General features: G+C 43.4%; 1 long non-coding RNA gene across 2 annotated transcripts; it reads left to right on the forward strand.

Annotated features, from left to right (window-relative positions):
- The first annotated feature begins 692 nt into the window (after positions 1-692).
- LOC120405839 lies at positions 693-8,147 on the forward strand. Of its 2 annotated transcripts, none has more exons than XR_005598912.1 (3): positions 693-1,255; positions 1,722-1,820; positions 7,319-8,147. It is a non-coding gene; the product is annotated as an uncharacterized LOC120405839 (long non-coding RNA). The 2 variants fall into 2 exon arrangements; XR_005598913.1 differs by lacking the exon at positions 693-1,255 and adding an exon at positions 1,272-1,500.
- Positions 8,148-10,213: the final 2,066 nt, after the last annotated feature.

Here is a 10,213-nt window from a genome sequence, read left to right on the forward strand (position 1 = left end):
TCGAGTCTCAGGGGTTCGTTGGCTCCTGTACTCGTTGGAACCGGTTAGGGAGAGGACGGGGGCGGGACTAAGAGCTACGGCGCCGATTGGAGGCGAGGAGCAGTTTAAAAAACCGCGGGGATGTCCGCCATTGGCTGTAATGGAATACCCGAGCTGCGATTGGATAGAGCAGGGCGGAGTAGCGTGGTTTAAAAATACAAAGGGAGGGGGAGGGATGTTAAGTGAGAAAAACAAGAGGCGTCTGAAAAAGGTGCGGGAGGCGGACAGGAAAGTAGAGACGGCTGTGGCTTGAGGAAAGGAACTAGGGCGGGCGGGTTTGTTGCGAAACGTCTTATTTACAGCCTACCGGCCGTTAAAAGCCGGCTGGTTTTATGAACACACATCACGCTCGTATGGGTAACGCGGGTTGGCATTAGGGGGCTGCAGTCTGTCGGGGATGTGTGGAGCCTGGGGTGGCTCCTGGGGACTACTGCTCCCAGCATGCCTTGCTTCGCCTCTAAGGCGGCAGCTCGGTGCAAGGTAGAGTAGAGCACGCTGGGAGTTGTAGGTCTCTATTGAGAGAATGTGCTCAGCAGTTAGCACCTGTCTTGAAGCGTCCCCTAGGAGGGTCGGGGATTTCTTCCCCACCCAGGCGTTGTTGAGAGTGAGCGGCGCGGGGAACAGGCTCAGCTTTTGTAAATTGGAAAATCTAAGATCCCTGTCCCCCCTCCCCCCGTTGTGATATTTCTCTCTGATTCGCCTTCCCTTTCCCTCCCTCCCAATATTAAAGGAAAAGGGCTTTTCCCAGTGACTGGCTGCGGCTGCTTACCCGGCTCCCTTCTCCCGCAGCGTTTCACAGTGCGCATGGTATCAATGGGGACGGATTTCAATGGCGGGTGTGTTTGGCCCTGCCTTGAGGGAGGGGAGATGTGAAGAGTGGCGAAGGCGCTGGCTGAGGGTTGGTGTGAGTCGGGGTATAGCTGGAGGGGAGGATTGGGGATGCAGGAAGAGCAGGCTCAATGGCTTGGTGGGGAGCGAGGAGCTGCAAGGCTGTTTGTCAGGCTTGGGCAGATGGACTCGGTAAACTTCAGAGAACTGTGGAAACCTCTCATTGAAATGCACGCAGCAGACACCCCAGAGCGAGAGTGACTGTAAACACTGCCTTAAACAGCAGCTCCGAGAGCCAGCCTGCTCTCCTCCCCAGAGCATGTGTGGGGGCTGGCAGCAGCAGGGCCAGAGGTCGGTTACGTTTTGCTGATCCAGCTAAGAACGTGTGGTAAATACCAAAACCATGTTTTAACTTTCACTTCTACACCTCCTCAAACCGTCACAACAAGTCCCCTGTCACTGTCTTCATTGCTAAATGAAGCTGAAAGCGGGACGCGCTTAGCTTTGCTCTGTGGCACGGGTTAGAGTTTACAGATCAGAAGGAAGGTGCAGTTCCTGCTTTGGGGCAGGAGGAAGGATTAACGGCTATTGCTGGGTGGTGATGTCTGATAACCGCCTCTCCCTCCCGCCAAGGTAATTGATTGGGGTTATAACGCCCAGGAGCTACTCTGTATCAGTAATTATGGCTTCTCAGGCTTTCTGAATTGTATAGGTCTGGTTCCATACAGCCAGTCCCCCTCATCAGCTAGTCTTTAAAGGTAATATGGGTGATGTTTGTGCATGCTACTTTTCAAGCTTTGCTTTATGATGTGTTTCCTTCTTATTGTGCTTTCCCTTCTCTTCTCCTGTGACAGCTGAACTTCTTCATCGTGGAATCAGAGCCTAGAACTTGTGTAGCTAGAAAGTTTTGACTTGCCTAGTTCCTTCTCATTTGGAGGGAGCCTCCTTCCTTGGTAAGTGAGACAGTTTTTACAAACCCTTCCTTTGGGAATGTAGGACGCTTTTTACAATGCATATTTCAATGATGAATTTGCAATCTCTCACTTTTTTTTTTTAAATCATCATCCTCATATAAACTATCCCAGTTTAAGACAGCAGTCTGTGATTGAAGAGGCTGGTAGGCTTCCCCTTTCTCTTGCACAAGGATAAAAGGAGCCAGTTTCAACAAAAAGAGTGGTCATCTGGTTTTATGTTTCATGTGGTTTTCTTCCCTGTAGAGAAAGCTGTAGTTAAAAGCCTAGAGACCATATTAGTAACAGTAAATCTGCCCTTTCTACAAACTGTTAACTTTTATAGTTAGTACTTATCAGAGCAGCATGTTATACCAGGGGGTGAATTTGGCCCTCAGAGTTTAGGTGCTAAAACTTGTACATTCTTTTATTTATTTCTGTTCTCCTCTTCCTACTCTAGATCCATTTTTATTTTGAAATTAGCTTAGTCTGCTTTGTTGTCACTAAGGCCTGGTTTACACTACAAAGTACAATTGACGTAAGCAGCCTTGCATCAACCTAGTTGTGTGTGTGTCTACACCAGGGGTCGGCAACCTTTCAGAAGTGGTGTGCCGAGTCTTTATTTATTCACTCTAATTTAAGGTTTCACGTGCCAGTAATACATTTTAACGTTTTTAGAAGGTCTCTTTCTATAAGTCTATAATATATAACTAAACTATTGTTGTATGTAAAATAAATAAGGTTTTTTAAATGTTTAAGAAGCTTGTTTTAAAATTAAATTAAAATGCAGAGTCCCCGTCCCCCCGTCCCCCCCCCAAGACCATTGGCCAGGACCCGGCCGGTGTGAGTGCCACTGAAAATCAGCTTTGGTGCATGTGCCATAGGTTGCCTATCCCTGGTCTACACTTAGACCTGTAAAAGCAGCACTTAGACCTGGTACACCCTAAAGAGTTAAGTTGATGTAAACATCAACATAATAATGTCAATGTCTACACATCGACATAATAATGTCAATGTCTACACTACAATACAATATTTCTCCTGCTGATGTAGCTAGGTCAACATAGTGGCATTGCAGACTCTGCATTGCTTATGTTAATTGAACTGGCCTCCAGGAGCTGTCCAGCAATGCCCATTATGACTGCACTGGTCACCATTTTCAACTTTGCTGCCCAAAGCAGTTATTCTAGTGTGGAGCTGCAGATAATGCTACTTTTACAAGGAGTTGCATGCTATCCTCTGCAAATGTACCTCTTGCTATGATCTCAGATTGATATCCTCTCCCTTTTCCCCTGTGCTTTGCATTTTGCAACCCCTTCCCAAGACACCCACAGTGGGATGGCTACCCATGGTGTGCTGCTCTCTGTGTTGATATAAGCTGCTAATATGGACACACTCTGCCGACGCAAAGAGCATAGTGTGGACATGGACAATCAACTTAGTTACTGTGGTGGCAGTATGACGACTTTAGTTGACTTAATTTTGTAGCGTAGACATGCTCATAGACTTGTCTCCCACCAATGTAAGTGCCTTGTTACGGTGATGCAGTAACAGCACCTTGCCCAGTGGTGTTGAGCCATGGTTGATGTACTGAGGTCAACACAGTGCATGTGTAGACAGTTACCTACGTTGACCCTAACAGTTCTCAAGCAGCTTTCCCACAATGCCCAACGCTGACCACCATGGGATCAAGGAGTCTAGAAGACTGCACACCACCCTTATAAAACTGAATTTTTGAAATTCATTTTCTTCGTTGCCCAACTTAGAGAACTGCTGTTTGTGCTCGCTATTGTTGTATGCAAATGCCCAGCTGACCATGCTGGCTATATGCTCCAGACACTCCGGTCTGAAGTAAACAGGAGATATTGGATCTCCTGGGACTATGGGGAGAAGAGGCTGTGAAGGCACAGCTGTGGACCAGCCATAGAAATGTGGACATTTCCTGCTTTTCCTGTATAACCTGCTTGTAGAAGGGGTATCAGTTGCAGTGCCACACAAAAGCAAAGAAACTACAGCAGGCATACCAAAAGGCCAGGGAGGCCAACAGTCGATCCAGTGCTGACCTGCTGTTTTTAAAAAGAGCTGCATGCCATACTTGGTGGAGACCCACTGCCACCCTACAGATCTCCATGAAAACCTCTGCGGTGTTGGAGAGACAGAGGCCTGCTGTGAAGAGCAAGGGTAAGGAAGAGAAGGAAACATGCCTCTAGGGGTCCAGCTGTGTTGCAATCCACGACCTGTTTGAGACTTCACTGCAGTCCAGTCAGTCCTGGCAGTTGAGAAAGGACAGGCCTGATGCAGGGGAAGAAACCTTGGCTCAAACATATACATATGTCCCCCATTACAGGGATGTACTGATGGCACTCACAACTTAGCAGGACACAGCTATCCTCTTTTCATTAATTTACTTGTACAAGAAGAGGTAGCAGTACACCAAAACTCAACATGGTATACCAGAAATGGTCTCATCAATGTCAAATACAGGGGTAATATAACTTCTCTACTCTTGTTTGATATTCCCGTTTATGCATCCAAGGATCCCATTTCCTAGTCACAACATCACACTAACTATCTTGAAGAGAGTTATCTGTTTTTCATTCCCCTGTGGGTAGGTGGGGATTATGTAGAGTAGTTTGTTTATGCACACAGGGATAAACATCACCTCTCTTTGTAGTTCCTGGAGAACATAGTTTTAGCACTTCCCTACACCCTTTTCCCATAACATTCCATGTGGCATTGGGGCCCCATCCCCACTCCACACCAGGGGACAGTAAGGACAATCACAGTTTCACATACCGTTACCTTGAGAGTCACTGTTGCTGTATGTGTAGCCAAAATAGACAGATATGTTCTCCCACCCACCCCCCGGGCTTCTTAATTTCTGTTCCATGAATTTATTAAGTTTTTAATGTATTTGTTCTTAAATTTAACTTTTTTTTTTTTTCACTAGTCTTGTTAAATAAAACTATAATTTGGGGGAAAGAATTCATCTTTATTAATTCCCACTATGTCCTGCAGAATGCCTAGCAGTACTGAAAGTATTCACTTGTTACTGTACAGTGTGACACAAATCATAGGATCAGTGACAAATGCAGGGTAATGATAATGTAAAGCGAACACCACAGAATCAATAGGTGCATTGATGGTAGTATATTCATAGATGTACACCAAGCAGCACACAATTCCAAACCAGTCCCAAAACTGCAAGGCCAGGTACAGCGCACTCCACCACGGCATATTACTGTAGCTCACTGATAAAGTGCTTTCTCAAGGCCTCCCTCAGCAGCATAACTCTGCATTGAACTCTTCTAATGGCTATTGTGTCTGGCTACTCATGCTCAGCAGACAGCCACTTTGCTTCCACTACCGCGGTAACTTTTGCCTCACAGATTATGCAGAACGTGGGAGGCAGTTATAGCAGTTGGCATATTTTTCTCTCAGCATCCAGTCATGTGAGTAAACAACTTTCAATCTACCAAAATCACAGTCAGTCCTCATTCTGCACCTTCCAAACCAGAAGTTGACTTGCTGCTGTCAAGGTGACCAGGGTATGGCTTCATGAGCCAGGGTAGCAAAGGGCAGGCTGGATTCCCTTAGATCATTTATTGGCATTATTGCCAATGGTAAGTGGGGGTTGGGAAAGTCCCTGCTTTTAGCTTTCTGAACAGTCCTGTGTTCTTAAATATGTATGCATCATGTACCTTTCCTGACCAGCCACCATTGATGTTGGTGAAGCATTCCCAGTGTTGAAGTACTCTGGGGCAAGGTGGGCTGGTGCCAAAATACAGATATGCATTACCATCTATCACTCCACCACAGTTCAGGAACCCCATTGCTGGAAATCCAATCACTATGTTCTGCACATTGCTGAGTATCACTGCCTTGCACAGCAAGAGACAATTATTAGCCCTACATGCTTGAATGACAATGGCTCCTACTGTGGATTTGCCAATTCCAAAATGATTTCCCACTGTCCGGTAGCAATCCAGTTTTGCAAGTTTCCACAGTGCAATGGCCTCTGTTTCTCCACTTTCAGTGCAGCATTCTGGTGTCTCTGTGCTGGCTTGGTTGAACTCGAGCCACAGACCAAGAAATGTGGCCTTTCACGTCCAAAAGATCTGTAGCCACTGCTCGTAGTCCCAATCTGCATTATAATGCAATCCCAATAGTCAGTGTTCATTTCTGGGGCCCAGAAGTGGCATTCCACCAGCTGCAGTTGCTCCGTGAATGCCCCCAACAGCCTTCAATTGGTTTTTGTTATGTCCCTCTGCAATCTGTCCTACATGAAACTGTCATATTCCCTACTGATTTGGTTCTTTTTGCAGCTCTGCAAATACTGGATGATCATGTATCCTGTGTTTGCAACGCTCATGGCAATAGTGCAGAACTGGGCAGGTTTCTTGCTTCTGTTGGAGATGGTGGACAGCAAAGACGGTTGCTTAGGTTCATGGGATTTTAGCAGGTTAAGTTATAACATAGGCAAGACGTAAGTGATAACTCAACATGGACAAGATCTTAAACTGTGTCTACAGTGCAGTTTTCAATTGAGTTAAGCTACCTTGACGTTTTTTCCTAGTTTAGACAAGGCGTGCAGTCAGTGGCAGATAATACATGTATAATACGGCCAGGTGTTCTACAAGTTTTCACACAGAGATCCTCCTATTCATTCCTGCCCAGACATTTCCAAGCACCTAAAAGACATATCCATCAAGGAGTATGCTGCCTAGTCTCTCAACTTCACTTTGACCCTGTACCAAGGACTTGTCTACACAGGGAAATTTACTGGCAGATCTGTATGGTGAAATCCCCTTGTGGACACTTTTTCAGGATTCAGACTGCTTTTTTTAAGTTTAGTTTGAGCTACTTCCAAACAGATGTAAGTTGAACTGAAAAAAGGGACCCTAGATCCCAACAGTGTCCACAAAGAGTTATACTGGCTTATTAATATTTGGATTACCATAGCACCTGGGGACCAGATCCATGACTAGTGCTCCTATTATGCGAGGTCCTGTACAAACACAAGACAAAAGACAGTCCCTGCCCTACTTCCAATCTCAGTAATTCTCCCAATAAGCTTCCCTGCACAGACAAGTCCTAAAAGGAGACCCCAGTAGTCAAAATCCTCTGTGTTACCTAACCTCCATGGCTGTGCCTATTCATAATGTTGGCACACTCAGTTTACTGTTTTTAAGTCTAAATTGTGGATATTTTATAGGCTTATTATTATAAACCATTTCCTTCTGACTAGCAAATCAGTGTTCTGACTTTAATAATGCTGTGAGGAGCTATTCATTTATTTTGTTAGGAGTGTTTTCTTAATCCTTATGCATTTTCAGAAGTTGATTTTACCTTGCTTTGCTGTTATTATTTATACATATTTATTTGTAAAGCACAATTCTCTTGTTTTGGGAATCTGGTTAACTGATGAGATGAGACATATTTTCTTTCTGGTGAGACATTCCTATGTGATAGTTTCCCTAAGGATGTTTTTCTTCTTTTAGTGTCCCTATGGGTGCCCCACTGTAGGTGTGTCTGCATCCCTGGGCTGCTGATCGGAGAACTTCGGTAGCAATATCCATTGGGCCCGCACATGTGCTGTCTCTCCTCGTGCTATGCCACTAGGTTAGCCAGCACACACAAGCTAACCATCCTCAGTTCCTTCTCAACCACCCTTGCTAGAGATGGAGCCTTTAGCTGTCCGGTTGCGGATCATCAATAATAATATAACCAGCGGTACGTCTCCTGTAAGACTGTTACCTGGGTCACTAGAGTTATCACAAGAATTGCAGGCCTCACATCTAGGCCATTCAAATTATGACTTTGGAGGGGCACATTCTGCTCAGTTTACACCAATGTAAATGTGGAGTAACCACTGAAATCAAGTTTTACTTTGATATAACTGAAAGCAGAATTTGGCTTATAAAGGTGGCTTGCTATATGAGTGTTTCTCAACTAGTGGATTGTTGACCCCAAGGGAGGTTACAAAAGGCAACCAAGGTGGTCATGAGGTGTTGAAAAATTTATTACAATCTAAAGCAAAGAAAAAGTCCCTCCCCCACTTCCTGCCCACCCTTACCCTTCAAAGTCAAATATTCTTTGCTGACTTCTCGAGACACACACTCTCTCTCTCTCTGTAGGCTTATCGTTGTTAGCACTGATACTTTTGTTTTACTTTTAATTTTATATTAAATGTAAGGCAAGGCATGAAAAATTTTGACTTTGAATAAGGGGTTGTGAACCTGGAAAGGTTAAGAGACACTGCGCTCTACCATAGTTACAATTTCAACCAGGGTCCATTACATGCTGCTTCTTTTTTTTACCCCTGCTCTAATAAAGAACAGAAACTTATTTATTTTATTATAGAGTAGAATTTTGTTTTGCGTAAGCGTCAAGTAATTTCATTAGGTAGTTTAGAAATTACAGTTGGTTACAAATTTGCCTCTGCAAGTTTGAACAATATTTTTTCAGCCCCCTCTAACTTCAAAATAGAAAGGTTTACACACTTAAATTTGTTTGTGGATGGCTATATTATATACTTGTGCATCAGACAGCATACAAACCCAAACATTTGTAGTCACTAACTTCCACTATATCCTCCAACATAACATAGAAACCAGTACTGAAAATTTTCTATGCTTGAATATCGATGCTGAAAACTTTCCATGGCAGTGTTGATGCTAAATATTTTCAATATGAGCATTCGTGTGTGGAAAATGTTCTGCTTCAAAACGTTAGTGTGTAAATCTTTCCCTGCCAGCATGCTAGGGTAAAGGAAACATTTTCTGAGTGAGTTTGACTCCTACAAAATTGGACTTTACCAAACATTCCACTAAACTGTCACTGTCCTCCCTTTCCTCTATGCAGCTACTCCTCTCTCCAGAGGAAACCATAAAAAATAAGTTTTGTGTTCTGATCCATATTCCCTTCCAGGGATCCAGTCCTTGCTTTTCCTAAAGCTGAATTATAGAACTTAGAAGCTCCATAGTGCTCTTCTCCTATGCAATACTTCTAGCATCAATGTCTATCAGTCCATGCTCAGCTTGCAAGCAACACATGGACTACATCAGTTGAGGGTGTGTAGATCCCAGGACTTCACACTTACTTTTTACTGTACAGCATGGGAGGATCAAGTACAATTTAGGTCATGAAGTTATTGTTTAAATTGTATGGCTCCCTAATTCCATGCCCCTCCCCCAGTCCCTAATCCACACCACAATTAAATGTTTTCTTTTTTGCTAATTTTGATTAATCTTCAGTAAAATAAATTAAGAAAAGAAAAAACAGTGGAATACAGGGAATATTGAGGAGAGGGGAGGGCATAGAACAAAGGAGCCAGCTTGAGCTGGAGAACTGGTCTAAAGAAAGGTGCACAGTGGGCCAGAAAAAAGTGGTTCTAGATTGAGTAATCTGTTTTCCAAGCCTACTTTTCAAGCCCTACTTATCCATACCAGCTCAGCTAATCAATTTCCCAATCCCGCTCCCTCATTCCACATCTAAACACTGCTCTTGATCAGTACTGATAATATTTTAAAAGGGGGGGGGGGGAAACAGGGAAATTCACACACAAAATCCTGTTTATCTTCGATTTAAGATTGCTCTAGTAAATTTTCTTATAAGCATAATCATGAAAAAATGACAAAATCACCAGTTAAGGCCACAATAAAATTCAGACCAACCTCAGCTCACATCAATAACCATACAGACATCCTAAATACTCATGCCTGACCTTAACTCTGACCTCAAAATTATTCAAATATCACAGTATAGGGTGAAATGCTGGCCATGTTAAAGTCAATGGGAGTTTTGGCATATACTTCAGTGGGGCCAACATATTCCCCATAGACTTTACCATTATGTGTTTACCGCTAGGGAATATATCTTAATGTAGCTGTAGTTGGAGTTAAGGTTATGCATTTCAGAGTGATTATGATTGATTCAATGTGTATTGCAGTTCATCAGTTTGTTATATGTTACAGTTGAAAAATGTTGCCTTAACTTGATTTTTGTTGATTGCATTGAAAGGAAATGCACTTGAGCAAACTTAACTCTAACAACAATTTTTGTAAAATCAACAAGGAGTACTTGTGCGACCTTAGAGACTAACACATTTATTTGGGCATAAGCTTTCGCGGGCTAAAACCCACTTTATCGGATGCATGCAGTGGAAGGTACAGTAGGAAGATATATATACACACAGAGAACATGATAAAATGGGTGTTGCCATACCAACTCTAAGGAGACTAATCAATTAAAGTGAGCTATTATCAGCAGGAATAAAAAAACCTTTGTAGTGATGATCAGGATGGCCCATTTCAAACAGTTGACAAGAAGGTTTGAGTAACAGTAGGGGAAAAATTAGTCTGGGGAAATAGTTTTTACTTTGTGTAATGACCCAT

Source organism: Mauremys reevesii, linkage group 5 (genome assembly GCF_016161935.1).
Source record: "Mauremys reevesii isolate NIE-2019 linkage group 5, ASM1616193v1, whole genome shotgun sequence".
Lineage (NCBI taxonomy): Eukaryota > Metazoa > Chordata > Testudines > Geoemydidae > Mauremys > Mauremys reevesii.